The 20572-nt window shown below is 42.9% G+C and overlaps 1 protein-coding gene across 3 annotated transcripts in view; it reads right to left on the reverse strand.

Annotated features, from left to right (window-relative positions):
- AK8 (adenylate kinase 8) overlaps positions 1–20572 on the reverse strand; it is a 64945-nt gene that overhangs the window by 3237 nt on the left and 41136 nt on the right. The gene's annotated exons all lie outside the window — the stretch shown is intronic.

The following is a 20572-nucleotide window of genomic DNA, read 5'->3' on the forward strand; positions in this document are numbered from 1 at the left end:
CCAAAGCTGCAGGGTCACAAATGTGAGCACAGGATTTCTGCAGAGCCTCCCCTCAGGTGTTGTTTGGTCTGCAGGCTCAGCAGGGCAGGAGCTCTCTGGCACAGGGCAGTGTGCTCTGGGGGCTCTGACAGCTCAGGCTGGGGAATTGCAGCTGGAGCCTCTCCCACTCTGTCCCAGCCTCACCACCCCAGCCCTTCCCTCTGAACTTCTCCAGATGCACTTCCCAACCCACCCAGCAAACAGAATCACAGCGGCATGACCCCAAAGGCAAATAAAACCCTCTGCTGTTCTTGTCAAGGACAGAGAAAGAGCTTGTCTGCCAGAATTATGCATTTCTCCAGTGCCCATGAGAGGGATTTTCCTCTCGCTGTTTCAGTCCAGTTCCGCTCCTTTTGCCCTTGTCTCCCCACAGAGTGAATCCTCTGCTCTGCCACTGCTGCCCTGCATCCTTCAGAGCAGGATCAGTGCTAGGACACAACTCAGGCCCCCTGATGCTGCTGACAGTTCCTGTTCCCTCCATCAGCCCTGCCAGGGCATGGGGAGCAGCTCAGCACGGCTGGGCCTCGCTGGTGACACTGCTAAAAGGAAAGATTAATGCTGAATGCTTCATTTGAAGATCAGAATCTGCAGTTCCCATTGAGCCCGAGTGAGGGAGAGCTGCCCAGCATCTCAGAGGGGCAGCCCCACGGTGCCACTGGGCTGGGTCCCACACCAGGAACAGCTTTTCATCACTGGGGGATGGAGCAGGACCTGCCAACCCATTTCACAGAGGTGACACAAATGCCCTACATGGATGAAGGATGCAGAACCAGAAAACAACAAGCCCCACGTACACCCAGACACATCCCACTGTTGATATAAACTGCTGTGCTCATCCCACATTGATCCCTTGTCTTTTTGGTTCGTTATAGTGCTCCTGCTAATTTTATATTTGTGTTCCAAAGCTCCTCAGCAGAAGATTCTTGACAAACAGCTGAACATGAGCAGACATGAATCCCCTGTCCCCCAGCCACTGGAGACTGGAACAGATCTGCACAAAGATCACATTTAACAATTAGCTCAGAACAAAATAAAAAATAAAGCTCCTTTGAACCTATGAATAGAATTTTTCCCAGTGAAGCACAAGCTGAAGGCTGTAAATACATCTTTCTTTACAACACACCTTCTCCTGCTGCTGCCTTCAAGGCCAGGCTTCCTGTTTTCATTTTTGTCTGCTTCTCACAGGAGATACTGCGTGGTTTAGACATTCACCAAAGGAACATTTTACACTGACTGGGTGGGATCAGACCAGATGAAAGGCTGAGCTTTACCTTGGCATGCACATAGCAGATTACTAGAATCCTTTGTAGGATTTAAAGTTATGAAAATCATCTCTCTTTTCAAATGTTTACAGATAATGACTTCTATTCACACTGTGGTAACAAAATAACAGCCAGGAATAAAACATTCAAGATCTTGGAGATTCCAAAGACAGGAAAAGAACAACAGTTTCAACACTCTTTTATCCCTTACACTCTTAACATTTTGTTTTTCTTTGTTTCTGTTGCCCAACAATGGCACAAAAACGTGATTGTCACAACAGGTAACATCTGATGATGTGTCTCAAGATGAATATTCTAGTAGAGAGGAACAACATTTATACAGTCATGATAATTGATAGAGCTTCCTATTATATCCTGAGCTAAACAAACCCACTGAAGGATTATAGCCTGGCATATCAAGAAAGCTTGTCGTGATTCATAGTTAGGAACACAAAAAGTATTATGGGATTTGAAACAGAAGAGCCTAAAAAACTCCACTTAAAAAGCTGCCAACAAAATGAACTCTGAAAGCCTTGTCTGAGACTCCCTTCTTTTCCAAACAAGATGCTGCTTATTATCCAGTCTGGTGTCACCATTAAAGAGGAGTGTGGGGGAGATGTGGGAGGGTGCAGACATCCCTGCTAACATGGGTTTCCTTTCCCCCACGTGCATCGTGTAACAGCACACACAGGATTCACTGTGCAGCAGCACAAACTCCCAACTCAAGGGAAAAATGTACAATCCAAGGGTCCTTCCAGTGCAAGGTGGGATGCCTTACCCTGCCACTCCACACATCTCCCACGGATGAGAGAAAACAGCACTCCCCAGGGCTGTCAGGTTAAAATCCTTCAGAAGCAGGGGAAAAGAAAAAAAAAAAAGATGAAGGGGAAAAGCACTGACAGAACTGCAGTCTAGACTTAAAATACTTCCAATTAGAAAGCTTTATTACCATTTGGAAGGAGACACATACCCCACACAGTCTATTAGGCAGCCCCAGGAGGTTTACTCACAGGAGTAAAGCCTATTTCCATGGATGCAGGCTGGGAAGTGTTAGCCTTGGCTATCTGATCCATCTCCTGCAGCTCCTCAAGGTGCTTGTGAGCAGCATTTGGCCTCTGTCCCTTGCTCAGGCTCCTGTGACTCTGCTCACATAACAAAGCTGACCCTCCAACTGCCCAGGTAACACATTTGATGGATTTCTTTTGGAAATCCTCATAACACAGAGGGCTGCACCTGTGACCTTGATCCAGCAGCAACTGGAGCAAATCCCTGCAAGTACTGGGTTCCTCTCCAAGCAGAGCTTGGCCCCTTCCACACAGCAGGTGTGGCTTCCTCACATAAATGCATCCCCTGTAAAGCTCACTTTAGGAATCAGCCAGGCTTTGTATGTTGTAATGTCACAGCTCCTATCAAGGGGAAATATGAAACAGATGTCATCAGAATTGGTAGACAGGGAGGAGAGGAAACACAGCCTGATATCAAAGGACACGCCATTCCCCTGCTGGATTAGCATCCAGCAGAGCTGCAGCAGGGGAGTGGTGTCACTCAGCACCAAGGGGAGGGCAGGGCTGGCCACAGGGCCACCAGGGATCCTCACTGCTCTGCCACAGGGTCAGAATCCACCTGTGGGCAACCAAAAATCGCTGGCATCCAGCTGGAGGCTGTGGGGGAAACTTGGTGCAGCCTCTGCGGCCTCTGAGGATAAATGTCCCCCCTGACTCCCACTGAGTGAAACCAGAGATTCCTAAGCACAGCTCTGTCCTCTCTCCTTTGTTCCATCTCCCAGGAGAGGGATATGTGGGAAAAGGTCCAGTCCTGTCAGCTTTTATAGATGATAAAACTGTGAACACAAATGTTAAAAGGCACAAAAAAAATCCGTGTGTCAGAATCCTGCCTCTTCCTCACTGTACTTGACATCATTTATCTAATCTAGTGCAGCTTCCAGATACATTAGAGAGATTAAATTCCAACAAATTAATAATGATGATGACACCTTCACTGTGTACCCAGTCAAATGAGAACTTGCTGCCTTTGGATGGTGATGAAATGTATTCCAGCCCTAGCAGCTGGAATGTAACTCTGTTTTCCTAGCAGCCATCTGGCATTCCAGAAGAGTATTCCAGCCACTTCTGGCTATTCAGACAGAGTCATCTCAGAGCCTGGAGGTCACCAGGGCATCCTGATGCTTCCCCTGGCAAATGGGGGGGGGAGATGGAAGAGCAGGGGTGGCAGGGGTGTTATTTCACCCTGGATTGTGAGACAGGATTTTTGGAAAAATGTGTCCCAACCACACCATAAGTGAAGGATTTGTGACCTACACAGCAGCATTCAGCTAATCCTGAGCTGCTTTTGTTCCAGATGGCAACCAACCCACTTAATCCAAGTTATTAACAACTGGCAGTGCTCAGTGCTGTCCTCACAAGAATCTATTTGGGGGTGGTTTTCCTATTTTCTGGATATAACCACCCTGGCTTCCAACACCTGCAAGGGAAACATTTTGAGTGTTGCTGTAAGAGAAGCAGGTGAGCCTAAATCCAGGAATCCTGTGCTAGGGAATGAGGAATGCTCCTGCTAAGGACAGTCCCTTGCCAGGGTGGCACCACTGCCCTGCCAGCTGCCTTCACATCTCCAGAGAGCTGCAGCTCTGCCTGGCAGCCAGGTCCTGCCATTTAAGCACAGCTGCTTCCTGAGGCTGACCTAGATGGAGCCACATGTCGGCTGTTGTAGACCTGAGCTATTTCCTTAGGTCAGATTCTCATCCTTGGCCTTTCCCATTGTGACACTGGGGGAGTGGAGCCCAAAGCCAAGCCCTTTTTATAGAGCTGTTGCCTGTGAAATCAGATCACACCATGAAATCAAATCCATACCTTGTTTTCATTGAAGGATGTAAAGGCAACACAGGATATCTGAGACAGGATCCTGATCCTTACCTGGCTTTTAAAAACAGAGACTACTGACTTGCTTGTGTCTATACCAGGGCCAGGTCAAGCTCTGCAACAAAGTTAGGATGCTTGAATTAAAACAAAAATACACCACCAGCCAATATTGGGCCACTTTTAATGCAGCTTTTAAACTTTTGAGTTGAAGCTGCAACTTTAAAAATAGTAAGTTATTAATCTTTCCCTTATTTTCTTGACTCCTATATATCTTCTCTGTCTCAGGCAGGTACCAGCTGCCATATTCCCATTCTTCATGCTCTGCACTCTGCAAAAAAAAAGAGGCCCCTGCTGGCCAATTCTTGTTTAAAATTGTGCATAATTGATAGTGGCAAATCTACCCCAGCTGTGTCTAAAACCTCTCCAGGGGCAAGAAAAACACTCTCTGTGACTGTCATTAAGTACTAAATTAGCAAGTGCTCCTGGCAGTTTACAACATACCACATCAGTCTGCTTTAAAAAAAAAGAAAAAAAGAAAAAAAAAAGCGAAGATCAGAGGCCTGTGTGATGTCAAAGTTACAGCAAACTTTGCTGGCAGAACTTTGACAGACCCTCAGCTAAATCAGAGCAAAAAGAACAGGAAGGAGAGACTGAAAGAGAGAGGAAGAGACAAAAAGTTATCTCCTTTTCCAGGCAGACAAATAGAAAACATCAACTTCAAGGCTATAAATAATTGTGCCTTTCATGAGGCACAGAACATCTTACTCCATATGGAGATATCAACAGTGCTCCTGATGCTGTGGCACAATTCCCCATGGAAAACATCTCTGGAGGATGCTGTTCTGGCAATGCAATGGCTACAAGTTCTGTAATTGAAGTATAAAGATGAGAAAGAGCTGAGGGTGAAGTGTGAGGATGCAGAAGGTCCTAAAAGGCCACCACAGGTACAATCCTTGTGGGATCCCTGGCACAAACTCAAGCTCCTCCCTTTGGTTCACAAAGCAGCCAAAGCAGGTGGGGAAGGAAATCACAGAGGTCTCACAAATGCATGGAAAAGCTTTGGGGGCATCATGGACTGATGGCAGAGGGACAAAACCATCTCCAAAAACTGTCCTGAATCTGGGTAAACTTAAGACTCTCATTGTTGACACTGACCATATTGTTAACTTTTAAAAGTTTCAAACATGCACAAAACTGTATATACTTATGGATTTTACAAGCAGAAAGAGCTGGATGACAGCTCTGGTCAGGGCACAAAAATTATCAGCATTGCAAAAAGGTCTTTTCCTTGGGTAGCACCACTGGGTGATCACAACAATATCACAAATCAAGTTAGTGGTCCAACTTGACAGGTCCGAGGAGGTTCAGATTTGAATCCAAGTAATTCCAGATAAAACCCTGATCATTTTAGCTTGGTTGACTTTCCAGCCAGAGATACTGACCTGGATCAATTAATTCCCCTAAAGAACATCCCCTGCCCTATGGCAAAAATACACTTTGAACCTGAAACCTTGGCCAGGCCTCTTCTCAAGCACCATGGCCCAGACACAGGATGCCAAGCATGTTACATTTCCACAATCACATTCTGCACCCCCAATCCCCCTCTTAAAAATGAAAACTGGTTACACAGATCCCATCTACCTTCTCCCAAGGCTTGCTCAGGCTTCAGTGCAGCTCTCACCAGGTGTTTTGCCTATAGGTAATCAGACTACAAAGGCTGCACCCCTGACTCAACATGAATCACAGTTTATTCCCTACCCTAAATACTCCTCCTGCATGTCTCTGCAATGGATAAAATGATCCTTATCTCTTATTTATAGAAGGAGCTGTTGGGAGGTTTTATTCACTGATTTCTTTCAAACTCTGGGATATCTTCTGATGAAAGATGCTTGATTCTATTTCGGGAAGTAATTTCACCCTCTAGGTTTCAACCATAAGGGAAAATACACTGCATAAACACTAAAACCCAGGTTAATCAGCCAAATGTTTTGCTCATTGAGCTCTTATAATGATTCATGGCATGACAAGCTATTTCCAGACCCTGGATCTTTTCAAATGGATGCATTTCTGTCCAATAACTACAAAAGGCAGCTCAGTGGGGCACTATTCCCAGGACATGGCTGCTGGCCAGGGGAGTGGGATGAACATCACCCTTTGAGGCTGCAGATATTCCTTCCCCTCACCAGTTATGACTCTGGTGGATGTTTTCCACCCCCCAGCTGGATGAGCTGAGGTGACAGGGTCCCTCCTGTGTCCCACCCCAGCAGCCTGGTGGCTCAGCAGGTGCCACAGCAGCTCACACAGGGGGAACAGGCACTGGTGCCTGTCTGACACAGCAATAGACTGGGTCTGGAGCTGGGATAAAGCAAAGCAGCTCCATGGATTCACAGCAGCAAGGAACCCCAGAGCCCTTCCATGGTCTGCAGGACTTGGGGCTGTGCAAACATCACAGAGCACTGAGAGAGAGCAAATGTGCTTGTAGGAGTGGCTTCAATGCATTTTTAAAGCTTCTTTGGAGGAGGCAACATTAACTCTTTCTGTGTGCAATCAGTGGCTTGGATGCATTAATACCTGCATTCAGAACTGCTTTACATTTCTCTCCTCATTTCTATTCTTTGCCTCCTCCTTAGTCTCAGCTGTTATTCCAGCATCTTTGCATTCCCCCTGGAGTTCATTCCAGCGGTGCTTTATGAATCACAGAATAAGATGGCAGCCAGCAGTGCTTCAGAGGAGTGTGGCTGGCACCATTTCTGCCCTGCACAAGGTTAATCAAACCCCTCCTCAGATAATCCACAGCCTCTGCAGCCCCAGAGGCCCGAGGTCAGGAACCTGAACCCTCTCCCCCAAATGCAGGCCTGTTTCCTCAGATCCCTGCAAGCCTGCAATAATTAGATACTGCAAAGCAAATCTGGAGCAGAGCAACAACTCCAGGGTTAAGCACCAGCAAACTCATCTCAGGACTGATGCCTTTGCTACCTGTCTGCAGCTTGGCACCAGCACCTCCTGCTCCTAACAAGGGTAAAACCTATACTCTTCTTCCTCGTTAAATAAACTGAATCAAATTTAGAGTAAATGATGTTTAACCCCCACTCCCAACATTTAAACACTAACTCTTGTCTTTAGTAAGATATTTGGTATGTAAAAATAAATAAAAGAACTGACACCAAAAAAGTGTGTGATTTGGGGGCAAGGGGAGGGAATAAAAGAATGGATTATAATGTGTCATTTTATATATGTGTCAAAGGAAACCAATTTCATAATAGGGAATAAAAATTCCCTGTTTAAATACTGTCAAATAAATCCTCAAATGTAATAGGGTTCACTTGTGGGGAAAGGAAAACTAAATCTGATTAAATATTAATGTGGCGTAGTATTAATTAAGAGAGAAAAAAGTCCATCAAGAGAACCCCAATATGTTTACTGTGTCCCCAGGAAGCTGGAAAATTTCACAATCAAGTGTGTAAATGTTCTAAAAAAGGCTCCTGAATATTTTATGAATATTTGTCATAAAACAGAAATAATAACCACTGTGCAGAGCTATTAGAATTAATATTTATGCTGCCCGCCATGAAATATTCATGGGGACAGAGAAAGGGGGGCCCGTAAGACAAGAATTAATTTACATTGGGCTTGGTTTACCCGCTGGCTTGATGTTTAAAGACGGCTTGACAAGGCTCCATATGAATCCGTCAGTCACTTGCAGCGGTAGGTGGGGTGAAGGCAGGGGGAGGCAGGGAGGGGGAGCGGGTCCAGGCTGCTGACAGCTCACAGATTGAGTTTCTGACAGCCCTTAAAAAATCTAAACGGCCCCCCACCTTTTTTTCCTTCTTCCATTGCCCAAGGCGCTCTGTACTGCCACCGTTCATCCGATCTCCCCTTCCATCTGCTGAAATTAAGGAATTAATGAGCGCTATACACTTTACAGCAGGCCCCAGGAATGTTTACTGGTGATTAAATTATAATGCAGCCCGAGCTGTATAATTCATGAACCAATTAAAGGAAGTGTTAGTTGATTTGATGGGATGAGGACGTACAAAAAGCATTTAACTAATAGGGAACCGTGGGCTGCCGGGCGCTTTGGCTTTCTCGGATTACGCGGCTAATTGCTCTGCTTTATAGGGCTGTCACAGATAGCCATACATATTTCATTGTTCTCAAATACTTCAATTGTTTGCTTTCGTGTTGCTGCTGTAATATGTAGAAGCCCAGCCAAACTTCAGTGTAGTTAAAGCACTACTCTGCAAAAAGCAGGTTGCTCTGGGAGGAGGGAGGGACCAGAGGGGCACGAGGAGAAGGCTGGCTGAAAAGGAGTAACTTAAAGCCTCAGAGTTAAATGTCACTCAGCAATTACATGATTAAAAGGTGCAACATATGATAGTCTTTTGTTTTACAACTTTTTGGACACTAATATTCTATGCTGACTTCACCGTGGAGAAAATATTGGTGCGCTGAGCTGCTTTTTGTTTTTCTAATGCTGAGGAGCAAACGAGGAAGGTTGAGAGGGAAGTGCATTAAAAAAACCCAGCAAGGAAGAGCTAGATTGCTGTGGTTATCAAGAATAACACATCATGTTTAAACTTAGCTGGTTTGATATTCTAAAACACACCAGAGATGAAGGGGGTTGATTTCCCATCCGGGAGAACGCTTGGTGTCTAATTCCGAGAGCTGCTCATCCCAACAGCTCCAGTTTGCTGCACAAGGAATGGGGGAATTTGCCATTCCTGCTGTTTCACAAAGCACTTCCCCACAGCTGACAGGCCACAGGGTTTGATGAAACAGATTCTCTGGATTTGAAGGGGCCTATCACTCAAGTTACTCCTCAATCAAAACAGGCACGTTCCTCCAGCAGTGAAATCCCCAGCCCATATCCAGAGGTATTGCTGAAGAAATTAGGCACCATCAGATAAACATCTCACACAGGCATTACTTTGTGGTTAGACCCTGGACTCTGTTAAGTAAACAACAAGCTGGGTGAATACTGGATTTCTTTAACTCAGTGGTGAAGACTGCAGACCTCCATGTGCCCCTGGCAAGGTGTTTTGTCACCCACCTGAGGGACTCTGTGGTAAATCCTGACTTGTCTAATTTGGAGCTTTCCATTAAAAAGTGTTGTACAAAAACCAGCTCAGCAATTTCCAAGATAAGTTATTACGTGAAGTTTATAATCTGCTCCATCCCTTTCCCTGCACCTGTTCCCTCCAGGATTTGGGTTTGGAAAGCAATCCCTATGGAGAGCCCTCCACCAGAAATCAGGATGTCTTTGCAAGCAGGTGTTCAGCAAGAGACCTACATTCAGTAAATAGTTACTTCTTCCTAAAAAGCAGAGCAAACCTAAGTGGCCCCAGGAAGAAGGAGCTGCACATCCCATTTCCCAGGGCGGCACTCAGATCAGCTCAGGGCAGTCTGGGTGAAAAAAAAAAATTGGGGTGCTAAAGAAAAAAAGATTTCTCATATAGCTTGACACTGATGTTGAAAAGCATGCAAATAAAAAAATATTTAAAATAATTCCCTTTATTCAGCACTGCCATGTATTGATTTGTCCCCGGTTTCTGGGTTAAGTGATGCAAAACTTTGGCTTAGTATAACGGGTAGGCTCCAAAATAAGGGATAATGACACCAGTCATACAGCAGGAAAACTTGTCATCAACCCACTGGGAGGCTGAGTAAAATGGAAATTGGATTGCCTGCTCTAGAAAATTGAAAGGTTAAATTGTCTGGGAGATAAAGTTGATCCTAAACTCACCTAAGTGGGCAGTGCCTTGGCTGTGAAATCTGACTTTCCAGATAATCATGGGGACAGTTCTACACACTAGATGTGATCCTGGGAGGCTTTGAAGTACCCATTCCAGGATTAAATACATCTGCAATTTGGTAAAATCCATTCAATTACGTTTCTGACATTCAGCACCTGGGACAGCAACAGAGAGTGTTGGTTATAACAGAAGTGTTTGTGTAGAAAACTGAGCTCAGACTCAGTCCCGGGAACAATGAGCAGCACTGTGGGCATCACATGGGAGAAAAGCAGAGGTGAGAGCAGGCTCAGAAATCACTCTGTGCCAATGATTGCTAACAGGAAACGTCAGAACTTGGCAATGTCAAGGAATCAGAGGCACTGCAGAAAGTATTTCCTTTGTGTCTTTTGAAGTGCCCTGGATACAATCAATCATACAGAAAAGAACTCCTATATTTCAGTTCAATGTGGAAAGGGCTATTTGCATTTCAATATGTTCAACTTATCCTGCCAATAAAAACATGGAATCATGAAGAAGAGATCAGGCCACTGGAGTGAAAAACAAGAGATGACATCCTGCAGACCTTTCAGATAAAACAACTTCTTGTTTGTAACATTTCTGTTGACGTCCCAATATTTCTGAATGATTGGGTTTTCAAATGAGATCAGTCAGCATGCAAATAAGGAAACGGGATCAAGACATCTCCCATATCTGATTGGATAGAGAAATTATCAAAAGACCCTTTTTTCATATCAAATTTCCATCACAAAAGGTCAAACTTTCAACTCCCATTACTTTTCCTAACTGCATTTCACTGTGCCTGCCAGCTCATTGCTGCTGCTGTTTTCAGAGGAAAAACAGAGAAGTAACGAATGATTCCATCTTCCCCCACATCTGTCAGACAGGATGGACAAACATTTTTTAATCTTATTCAATTTTTCACTGCAGCCCTAAAAATCCTTGCAGCCAAAACATCCCTTCTAACCTGATTAGCTATTCCTAGGTTGCTTTTATTTTTCTTACAGGTTCTCTTCTTATTTTCTAGCCCACAGACTGACAGAGCACCAGCTGTGTTGCCAGAATGTTTTGTCCTACAATTTGGCCATTTAAAACACTTTTTGATGTGTGCTTTCCTAAAATATATGTCCCTGTGTTGTCTGGCTGGACTGCTGCCTAAATACACAAGTAATGGATGTTCCAGAAATGGCCCAAGACTCAAACACTCAGCTCACACAAACTCAGAGGAGCAGCTCTGAGGTGCCATCCACTGCTTTTCAGGTTTAAAGCTGAATTCTGAACAGCAGGGATAGCAAGTGAGGCAAGCACAAGAAAAATGAATTCATTAGTAAATTGGCAGGACTCGATGTATTTGTTGCTACTGGTCCCATAAAAATTCTCCCTCACCATGATTATCATTGCAACATATATAACCCATCAGATCAGTACCTAGAGGCTTCTGTTACTCTGATTTTCTCTGTTGTTCTTATTACTCAACAACTAAATGCTTCACAAAGCTATTTCCTACAGAAATATTTATGTTCCCAAATGTTTATTTGCCCCTCTATCATGATCAAGCTTTTATGAGCACTCTATACAGAACTCTGAATTAAATACATAATTCCTGCTCCCTCAGATCTGTGTTTGTCTATTCCACACAGCCAGGCACTGTGGTGAACCACAGAACACCTTGAAGAAAATCTAATTTATATGGTAAAGATATTTCTATGCACACTGACTGTGTGGGCTGGTGATTACAGGAAGCTAATGAGGACGAGGAGGATGGAGGGTTTAAATTCCATTAAAGGCTTTTATTCATTGTGCTGGTTATCCTGAACCACTTCTCCCAGTGATTTCCACACAACCACTGGCTCTGAGCCACCACAGGCTGGAAGGAGATGGAGGAAATGTCACATAAATGCTTTTGACTTGCTCCACATCACACAGGTGACCACAGATTATTGATGTAGATTATTGCTACATGGAATAATCAACCCTCAATCCCCTGGAATCTGCTCTTCCTGCCAGCTCTGAGCCAGGACCACTGAACAGCTCAGATCAGGAGCTGTTCCCCCTGATTACTTCCTTCATCTCTGATTTTTCATTTTTCTTCTCTTCTCCTGTTGACCAGCAGTGCCTGTGGTGATTTGTCAATGTCTCTATGCAGTAACTAAACTGAAATTCTGGCCTCTCTACCAACACCAGATCAATGTTCTCAGCTCCTTGGTGCCCAACAAATGCCAGATGCAGAATACAGGGAAACTTTTTGCATATAAATCCTTGGGAACGGCTGGAGCTGTGCCAGGGGAGGTTTAGGTGGGAATTAGGAAAAGGTTCTGTCCCCAGAGGGTGGCCCAGGGAATGGGCACCCTAGAGATCCAGGAGAATTTGGACAGCAAGGACATGGTGGGATTTTTGGGGTATCTGTGCAGGGTCAGGAGTTGGGCTCCTGATCCTTGTGGATCCCTTCAACCTCAGGATATTTTATGATTCTATGAAAATAACAGTGAATACAATTTATCTGTAGGTCTCTGCTCCTCTCAAGTCTATTATTATTGACACACCAATCACCAGGCCACTTAAATGGATCAAAAGTCATTATCTGGAAGGTTAAAATCTGTAGTGTTCTCTTTTTTTTCCTGAGATATGCCTGGTCAAAGGTATTTTGAGGATGAACTGAGGGTTTCAGTCACCAGGTAAGGTCTGGAGCTCATGGGATTTAATAATGGGCTCTTCAGAGTAGATGAAGAAAATATAAGAGATCTGCTGACTGGAAACTGTATTTGACATTCAGATCCATTCATGACTGAGGTGTGGGAGTCTAATAATGAGTAACTGCATGGGAAGTTATTCACTCTTGGATTGATTGCACAGGCAACTTTTAAACAGAGCGATTTCTCCCCTCAAAGATTCTCTAGTTCAAACAAGACTCTGTCTGAACCTGTAGTGAATTACAATGTGTTTGGAATTAATCAGACAGAATCTGATGTTTAACAAAAAAGAAAAAGATGGATTTTTCTTCTTAGAACTGTTTTAAATGAAAACTCCTGTTCCTTAAAAGGTCCACCCACTATGCATAACTGTTTGTACCCTGAAATAAACGGAAGGAAAGGGCACTCATCTCCACTTGCACCTTGCACATACCAGGAAAATGTGAAAAGCTGAATGTTTATATTATTTCCCCACTAATATACACAGAATCCTACCTTAGATAGACCATAATGAAAAACAACTTTTACAAAATCAAATCCTCTGGTTCTTCCGAGGGCAAAGCTTCCAGGTTACCCAACAATTAAGAACTTTCCAAATGCACAGTTCAGACAACCACACAAACTCAGCAGCACACAGCCTCTGTGCACCTTGTAAGAATGAGGAATACCCACAAATATCAGCCCTCTGCAGAATGTTTTTAAGGGCAGAGAGGAAACCAGAACAGCTTTTTGTGTTGGCTTCCAGGAAAGAGCTTTCACTGCCATTACCATAAATCACCCCAGAACATCCACAGTGATAGAGCACCTTTCATTAAAAAAAATACTGCAGCTTCCTTCAGAAGCACTGCCACTTGCCATTTCTTTGAGGTAATCAGATAGCTGTTAATTAATAAACCTGTCAGGTGAATCGTCCTGCTCTGGTCATCATTATCCATTCTGTAACAGAATCCTGCTCTCATCACTGCCATCCACCCCATAGCTTCCAGCTCAATTAACTTAATGCTATGCAAATGAGAGGCTCTCCTCATCATTAGCTTATAGCCCACAAATGTTAATAACATAATTGGGCCTTCAACAGGGTAATTAGACACGATTTCTTCCATTAGTCTTACAAGGCTAATTATTGTTGATAGGAGAGAGGGGATGAGTCCCAGTGCTGCATGCAAAGAGGGGCATCTGGTTAAAGCAAATATAGACAAACCATCAACAAGGTAAAACAACAGTTGAGATCCAGAGCAGGGTCAGGTAGGGATGGGGTGAAGGAAGACACCACCAGGAGAAACTTAGGAACCACAGGAGAGAAGAAATCCTACAAGACAAGAACTAAACCCAAATATCCAGCCTGATGCTGGAGCTCTCCTGCCCTTAGCAGTGAAATAAGGTGATGCTCAATAAATCCAAGGAAGCTCCTCTCAAGCTTTGGCAGACAGGGCAGTTGGGAAACTGTGCTGATCAAAATCCCCAGGTCTGAGATGTAAATGTGCAGCCACAGAGAAGACCTTAAGAACTGAATTAATTCCCCCACTTCCCAGGTCATTATGTCCAATTATTTCTTCTGCCACCACTGGGTTGGCTGTGTTGGGTCACAAGATTTTTCTGAGCAACACCCACTTGCTGTAAGAACCAGAGGAAATGGTCTCAAGTTGAGCCAAAGGAAGTTTACATAGTAGGAAAAAAATTCTTCATGGAAAAGGTGGTCAGGCATTGGAACAGCTGCCCAGGGAAGTGCTCAAAGTGCTCAAAATGCTCAAAAATGTGTGAATGTGGCACTTGAGGATGTGGTTTAGTGGTGAACACCATGGTGGTGCTGGGTGGAAGGCTGGATTTGATGATTTTAAAGATCTTTTTTCCAACCTTCAGGATTCTGTGATTCTAATTACAAAACTGGAGTTTACTGAATTCTTTAATAATCACAAAGTAAAATGTATGCCAGCAATTTATTCACAGAAAGTTAATAAAAACCTGGATTCAGTGTATGGGACTGGCAGTAATATTTCTAACAAAAAAAAAAAGGCAGCAAGTTTCCAAATGTAAATTCTATTTTGGCTGGTGGAATGAAAGCTCAGGATTTGTTCCTGTGCCAGTTAAACCTGTGCATCCATGGAGGTTAGAAATGTGCAGCTGGAGACTGAGTTCTGAGAGAAAACTGGACTTTGAAAAGGACAAAGAAAACTTTACAGAGATATGGCAGGTTCTCCACACCCACCACCACTTAGCTTTGACAGTTCAGTGTCCTGCTGCAAAGTGTTTAAAAAAGAAGTCAAACTGAAGAGTGCACAGTACTCAAGGAGTTGAGAAAACACATTATTCCTTCATTTTGTATCTGTTTAACTTTGGGGCACATTCATGGCCAATATGAATCCTTTGATTTCACTGCAAGTATGTGAGGAGGAACCTTTTCTACAGACTTGTCTTGAAAATCAGCTTAAATTATGTTCACAGAAGTAGCAGCTTTTACTAGAAGGTTAAATGAAACTATTACTCTTTTAACCTTCTGCACCTTGACCTTTGGTCAGTCTCTCAACAGAACAGGCTTGTTCACTCAGTGAATATCAGTGGGATATTAATCAGCATTATGTCAAAAGAATGACAGAGCACAATTTTTTAAGGATTATTTTTATCAAAGCATGGCAGTGTCCCACTGAGCTGAGAGATACAGAACCTGTAAGGAAAGGGTAATGTTTGAAAGCCTCTGTGGAATAGATAAAAATCTTTCACAAAGTGGATTTCAAAGGGCAGCACTCTGTAATATGGAATTTTGCAAACATAATGGGTTTAGGGACAGGAAATATGAACCTTGCAAAGCATAAAAGCCCTGGGTCACCTCTTACACCTGAGCCAAAGGAGGCCAATTTAAGTGATAGTGATTAATACATTTATGTGACTGCAGGTGATCCAGGCCCATAGAATTGGATCCAGTGCCTCTGTCAGACATCAGGGATCATTCCCACATCTTTCCTGCAGAATAAACCATGGCAGGATTCAGTTCCCCTCTCTTAAATTGCCCTGCACTCGCTAAATTTACTCACTAGAAAATTCTGAGCAAATATCTTGTTCCAAGGCAAACAGCAGTAAATCCACTGATGTTTTAATGAAGATTACACTTTCTAATCCTCGTGGTAATGACAAACCAGTCTCCATTCAATATGCAATATTCCTCTCAGTTTTAATCACCAAAACTGTATTATATTTGCTACAGACTGATGCACTTGTCTTCCTTCAGCCTGGAGAATCCAAGCAAAAGCAGCACAATTCCTGTTCTGCTGAGGGTTTTCTGCATGGCTCAATTTTGGCACATGAGCTCTGAGTAAAGCCTTACTCTGGGATTAGTCCCAGATCCAGTGAGATCACTAAATCAGAGCACAGCTGGCACAAAAATCCTGTCCATGTTTTAGAAATGATGTAATTTACAGAAATTCTGAAATTCTGTCCAATTGTTCAGAAATTCTGAATTCCAAGAGTTCATAAACTCAGTTTTAACCTGTGCAAGATGTAAGGGTGGCCTTACTGCATTTACTCAGAAGAATATTCAGCCAAATTCAGCCACCATATTACTGAAGGAATCGTGATGGGAGATGCTGGACAGCACTGGCCAATCCTCCTTTCCCCTTGTGCTTCCTCAGCCACTAAATGTTTTCATTTACAGCTCCCACACATGAAAAATCTCCTCAGTTTTACCTACACATGTCCTCTTACCAATGCAAAGAAAATGCCCTGGTTAATTGAATTAAAATGCTGCTATATCTTTATATTTAAAGTTTTCCTCACTCATTTTTCAAAAGTTTCTTTGGTTCTAGGCAGCTCTCAAAACCAGTATCTTCATTACAAAAATGCTTCAAAATAACATTTGGATTTCCTTGGCTGTTTCGCTCCATTCCTTAAACCAAAGTTGTGTTTAGGGTGAATTCCCTGAACAACCTTTGCTGATTTGTAGAGATTGGTATCACAGAGTTGTCATTGGACTGAGACATGACTGCCTTGCTTTGTCTTGTCTAAAATTTGCTATACCAGTGCCAAAAACCCATCAAAATTAGCCCAGACTCTGCTGCTTTTACAGAATTTTCCCTCTCCAGTTCGGTGCTGAGTTCAGAAATGCAGCCTTGATGTTGGTGGCAACTTCCAAGAGAAACAGTTCCAAAGTAAGGGCAACCAGGATGGAAAGTCTTCAGGTTTCCCAATGTTTCCTTATTTGTGAGAGATGGTTACTGCAGGAAAATCTCCCTCCTTTCTGCAGTAAAAGGAATGAAAGGGTTGTGCATGTGTTGTTAGGTCCTTAAAAATAACAGTAAAAATAAAAAATACTGACTTAGAAGTAGAAGCTTTTCTTCTTTCTCTTCCTGGAGACTTTGGAAGCTTGCTGAGATCAGAGCACTCCTTAATTGCTGCATCCAGGATTTCACCACACAAACTCCAGCCATCAAAAGGAGCTTGTATGAGATGAGGTAACTTCTAAAAATAATCCCTGCCTCCCACAACTGAAGCCAAATATACCTCCTATTCTTGTTGGAGCAAAATCAGCTTGTGACAGCAAATGCAGCATCCTACAGAAAGCCCACAGAAAGATTTGAAAACTGCATTTGATGTTTTGTTATTGCTGGCTCAAGATGCATATTAATGCTTCTCCCCAGGAGAGAAAGGCTCTTATGGGACCAATATAGGTCAGGCAGGATGTGCAGCAGAAGTGACATAATCTTTTTATTGTAATCATCCAATTTTCTATCTATTGGATTATTTAAGAGCAAGAGCTTCTATTCAGAGGAGTGTTAGGAGGGAAGAGAGAGCACAGTCTGAGGAGGAGGAGAGAACGGAGAGTAAGGATTGGCTAAACCTCAGGAATCTGAACAAGGAGCTGCTTCCATTGGGTTTGTGTGGACAAAAGAATGAGGGTGAGGATTTGCACTGGGAGTGCTGAGCAGAGCCCTCCTGCCAGAGGGACACAGGAGGGAATGGGAGAGTCCTGAAAATATTGTGCCCATCTCTCCATGCCCAGTGGTGCCCCTTGCACTGGAGACAAAGGTAAAAGACTTAATTACAATCTTGTTAACCAGCAGGATAAATGTCCAAACATCGAGAGAGAAGACAATCGCTGAGTTAGTCCTGCAGCTTAGAGAAGGCTGCAGCAGTAGAAACTGGATTAAACTGATGCCACTCCTGAGTGAAGCAGAGTCCCAGGTGAGAGGAAGATTTGCTGATTCTGCCCAGTGAACACTGGGATTTTGGCTGGGTGAGGTGCTGTGGTCCCTCAGAGCAGGGCAGGGTCTCTGCTGGGTGGGCAGCGCAGATCAGGATTCCTCACCTAAACCACAGTTCCCAGGGAGTTTCTGTTCCATAAGCACATCCCAGAGCTCTGCAGGAGCTGTCCCCTGGTTTTTACAAAAGCCTGTTTGGTTTGGGGATGGAGGAGAAGAGCCCAGATGAGATGGGAGCACTGAAATGCAAAGGGAAAATGAACCCAAACCAATTAGTGAGAGTGAAGAAAAGAGTCACTGAAGCAGCAGCCACAGAATGGTTGGAAGAGTGAGCTGAGAAAAAAATGAGAATGATTGAAACAGAGAATTGTGCTGCCTATTATTTTTACTATTTTACAAATTAATCCAAATCCTACATAGTTCACTTGGACTTTTCCTACAGTTTCTCTGTCTCTCTGGTGCAGGCAAATTTTATGATACTGATTTAGTCCCTTGATTAGCACATCATTTTTCTTGTGGTTTTGTTTTGTTTGGGTTTTTTTGCCTTAAAATGAGGAGAAAATAAGATATAATATTTCTTCTTTGCTACTTATCAGATTTTTGTATGCCATCAACTAAAACCACACCTATTATAAATACACAATATCCATGATTTAAATTAGGTCAAAGTTTTTAAAATGCTCTGTAAGATTTTTCCACATCAGAATAATTCAATCACTATCATGTTTCCTTGATGCAACTATTTTGGGATTTAGCTTGTTCCTTGATAGGGATTTAATTAAGTCATTTACATGTAATTTCCAAATAAATAGCTATTGCAAAAGGCAGTAAAGAAATGAAAAGGCAAAAAGGAACCTGAAGGCAGGAGATCTTTAACAAAAATATTTCTGATATAAAAATGAATCTGAGGAATACATATTCAGTGATAAGTATTCCAGTCCATGTCTGGTAAACTCTCAGATAATGGCAGCATGGTGGGGTCACTGGGGTTCTATTAGCTCAATTAATGAGGAGTAAGGTAAGGCTAACACCCAGCTCTTCAAACGGCTCAAAAATAGAGCTGATAGTAATGGAGTTATTAACCTTCACCAGCCATTGAATTCTACTGCTGATTCCAACTCCATTTCCTAGTTCAGGCCTCCATTAATAGGCTGTTTATTATCCCTAATCCACATTGGGATCAGCTGCAGAAATATGAAAGCCCCATGTAAAGACCAAGTAGTTCAAAAAAATCTCTTTTCTTTCCCCATTCTGATTTCTCCCTTTTCAACATATTCAAAGATTCTTCCTTAGAAATTAGGACTTCATTATCCTAAACTGTTTGAATACATGTTCTCAGTAGCATGGTGAAAAAGAAGCTTTAAATATATTATGTAAAAAGATGACATAATTGGGAACACAGCCACATCATTTTGAAGACCAAATAAAACCCTGCTGGAAAGCTTGCACTGGAGAAGCTGTTGCTGTTTATTTTCTCTACTGGGAAAGAAACCACTTTAATTTTGGAAAAATGGGTATTAGAAATATATTCTGGATGAATTCTTAGGCCAATCCTTTGACTCAGCCCTCCCCTGCCCAGTTTTGTCTTCACTTGCATTATTTGTAATGTAATTAATCAACACTGAAAGTAAAATAACTGACCCTGGATTCAGATCAGAAGGACAAAATCAAGGAAATAACAGAGGGGGGAAGTGACAATCCCAGGAGAGGCAGCAGCAGAGCCTTTGGCACTGATGGGAGGGCTTGAGGAGAGCTCCAACACAAACCTGCCTCCAGCTTCAATACAGAAATCTTGAGTTAAAGGCTCTCCTTAGATCTCTCTGAGTTTAAACCCACTCAACTGAGATTTTTCACACTTTGTGAATTTGTTGTGGTTTTCACAATGTTTAGTTATCACAGTCTTCACACAGAAGATGTTATTCCAAAATCTATCCCAGTAACACCTGATAGAATATCAGCAATTATGAGTGATGGAGTTAAGATCAAAATAAAAATGTTTATTATATCCACCTCCAGTGCACGGTGCTGCCCTCAAATGCAGTTCTGGGTGTTCCAACTCAGCAAAAAAAAAAAAAAAAAAAAAAACAAAAACAAAAAAAAAACCAGCTGGAATGCCCAGTGAGGGAGAGAACAGGATGATCAAAAGAGTGAAATGATTTCTAGGAAAAAAAAAAAGGATAAACAGATCAAGGTTCTTTGTCTGGGAAAGAGGTGACTGAAGGGCAAATACAAGAGGCTTAGAAAATCAGAAATATTGGAAGACAGGACCAGGGAATGTCTGTAACTGCTTCTCAAGAGAAGAAATGCACCTGGAAAAAAATAATTATGAAGTATTTTGATATGACACCCAGTGAAATGAGAAACTCCTTTCCACGTGATTTGGTGACCCAAAGGTTTAAAAAGAGATGATAAACTCAAGGAAAAGGGGTGATTAGAAGTGTTCTAGAGGATCCTCTAGCTCAGGGAATCCTTACATTTCTGATTGCCTCAAGCTGGCCCAGCAGAGGAAGGATCAGGGACCAGCTGAAGGTGACAACCAGAGGTTCACAACACGACCCTGCTGCTGCTGAATCTTATTCTAACTCCAAGTTTGAGAGAGAGCAAAAAGGATGAAAAAAAATACCTTGGTGGATATTGCACTGAGTTTTCAGAAGAACCACCCATGGCTATATCATACATTTATTTTTGTTGCTTAAGCACTAATTAAAACAGCTGAACCCCTCATTTGGGTGAGGAACTGAAGCCAGTGCTTTGTGTCAGAGCTTC

This window comes from Molothrus ater, chromosome 20 (genome assembly GCF_012460135.2).
Source record: "Molothrus ater isolate BHLD 08-10-18 breed brown headed cowbird chromosome 20, BPBGC_Mater_1.1, whole genome shotgun sequence".
Classification (NCBI taxonomy): domain Eukaryota; kingdom Metazoa; phylum Chordata; class Aves; order Passeriformes; family Icteridae; genus Molothrus; species Molothrus ater.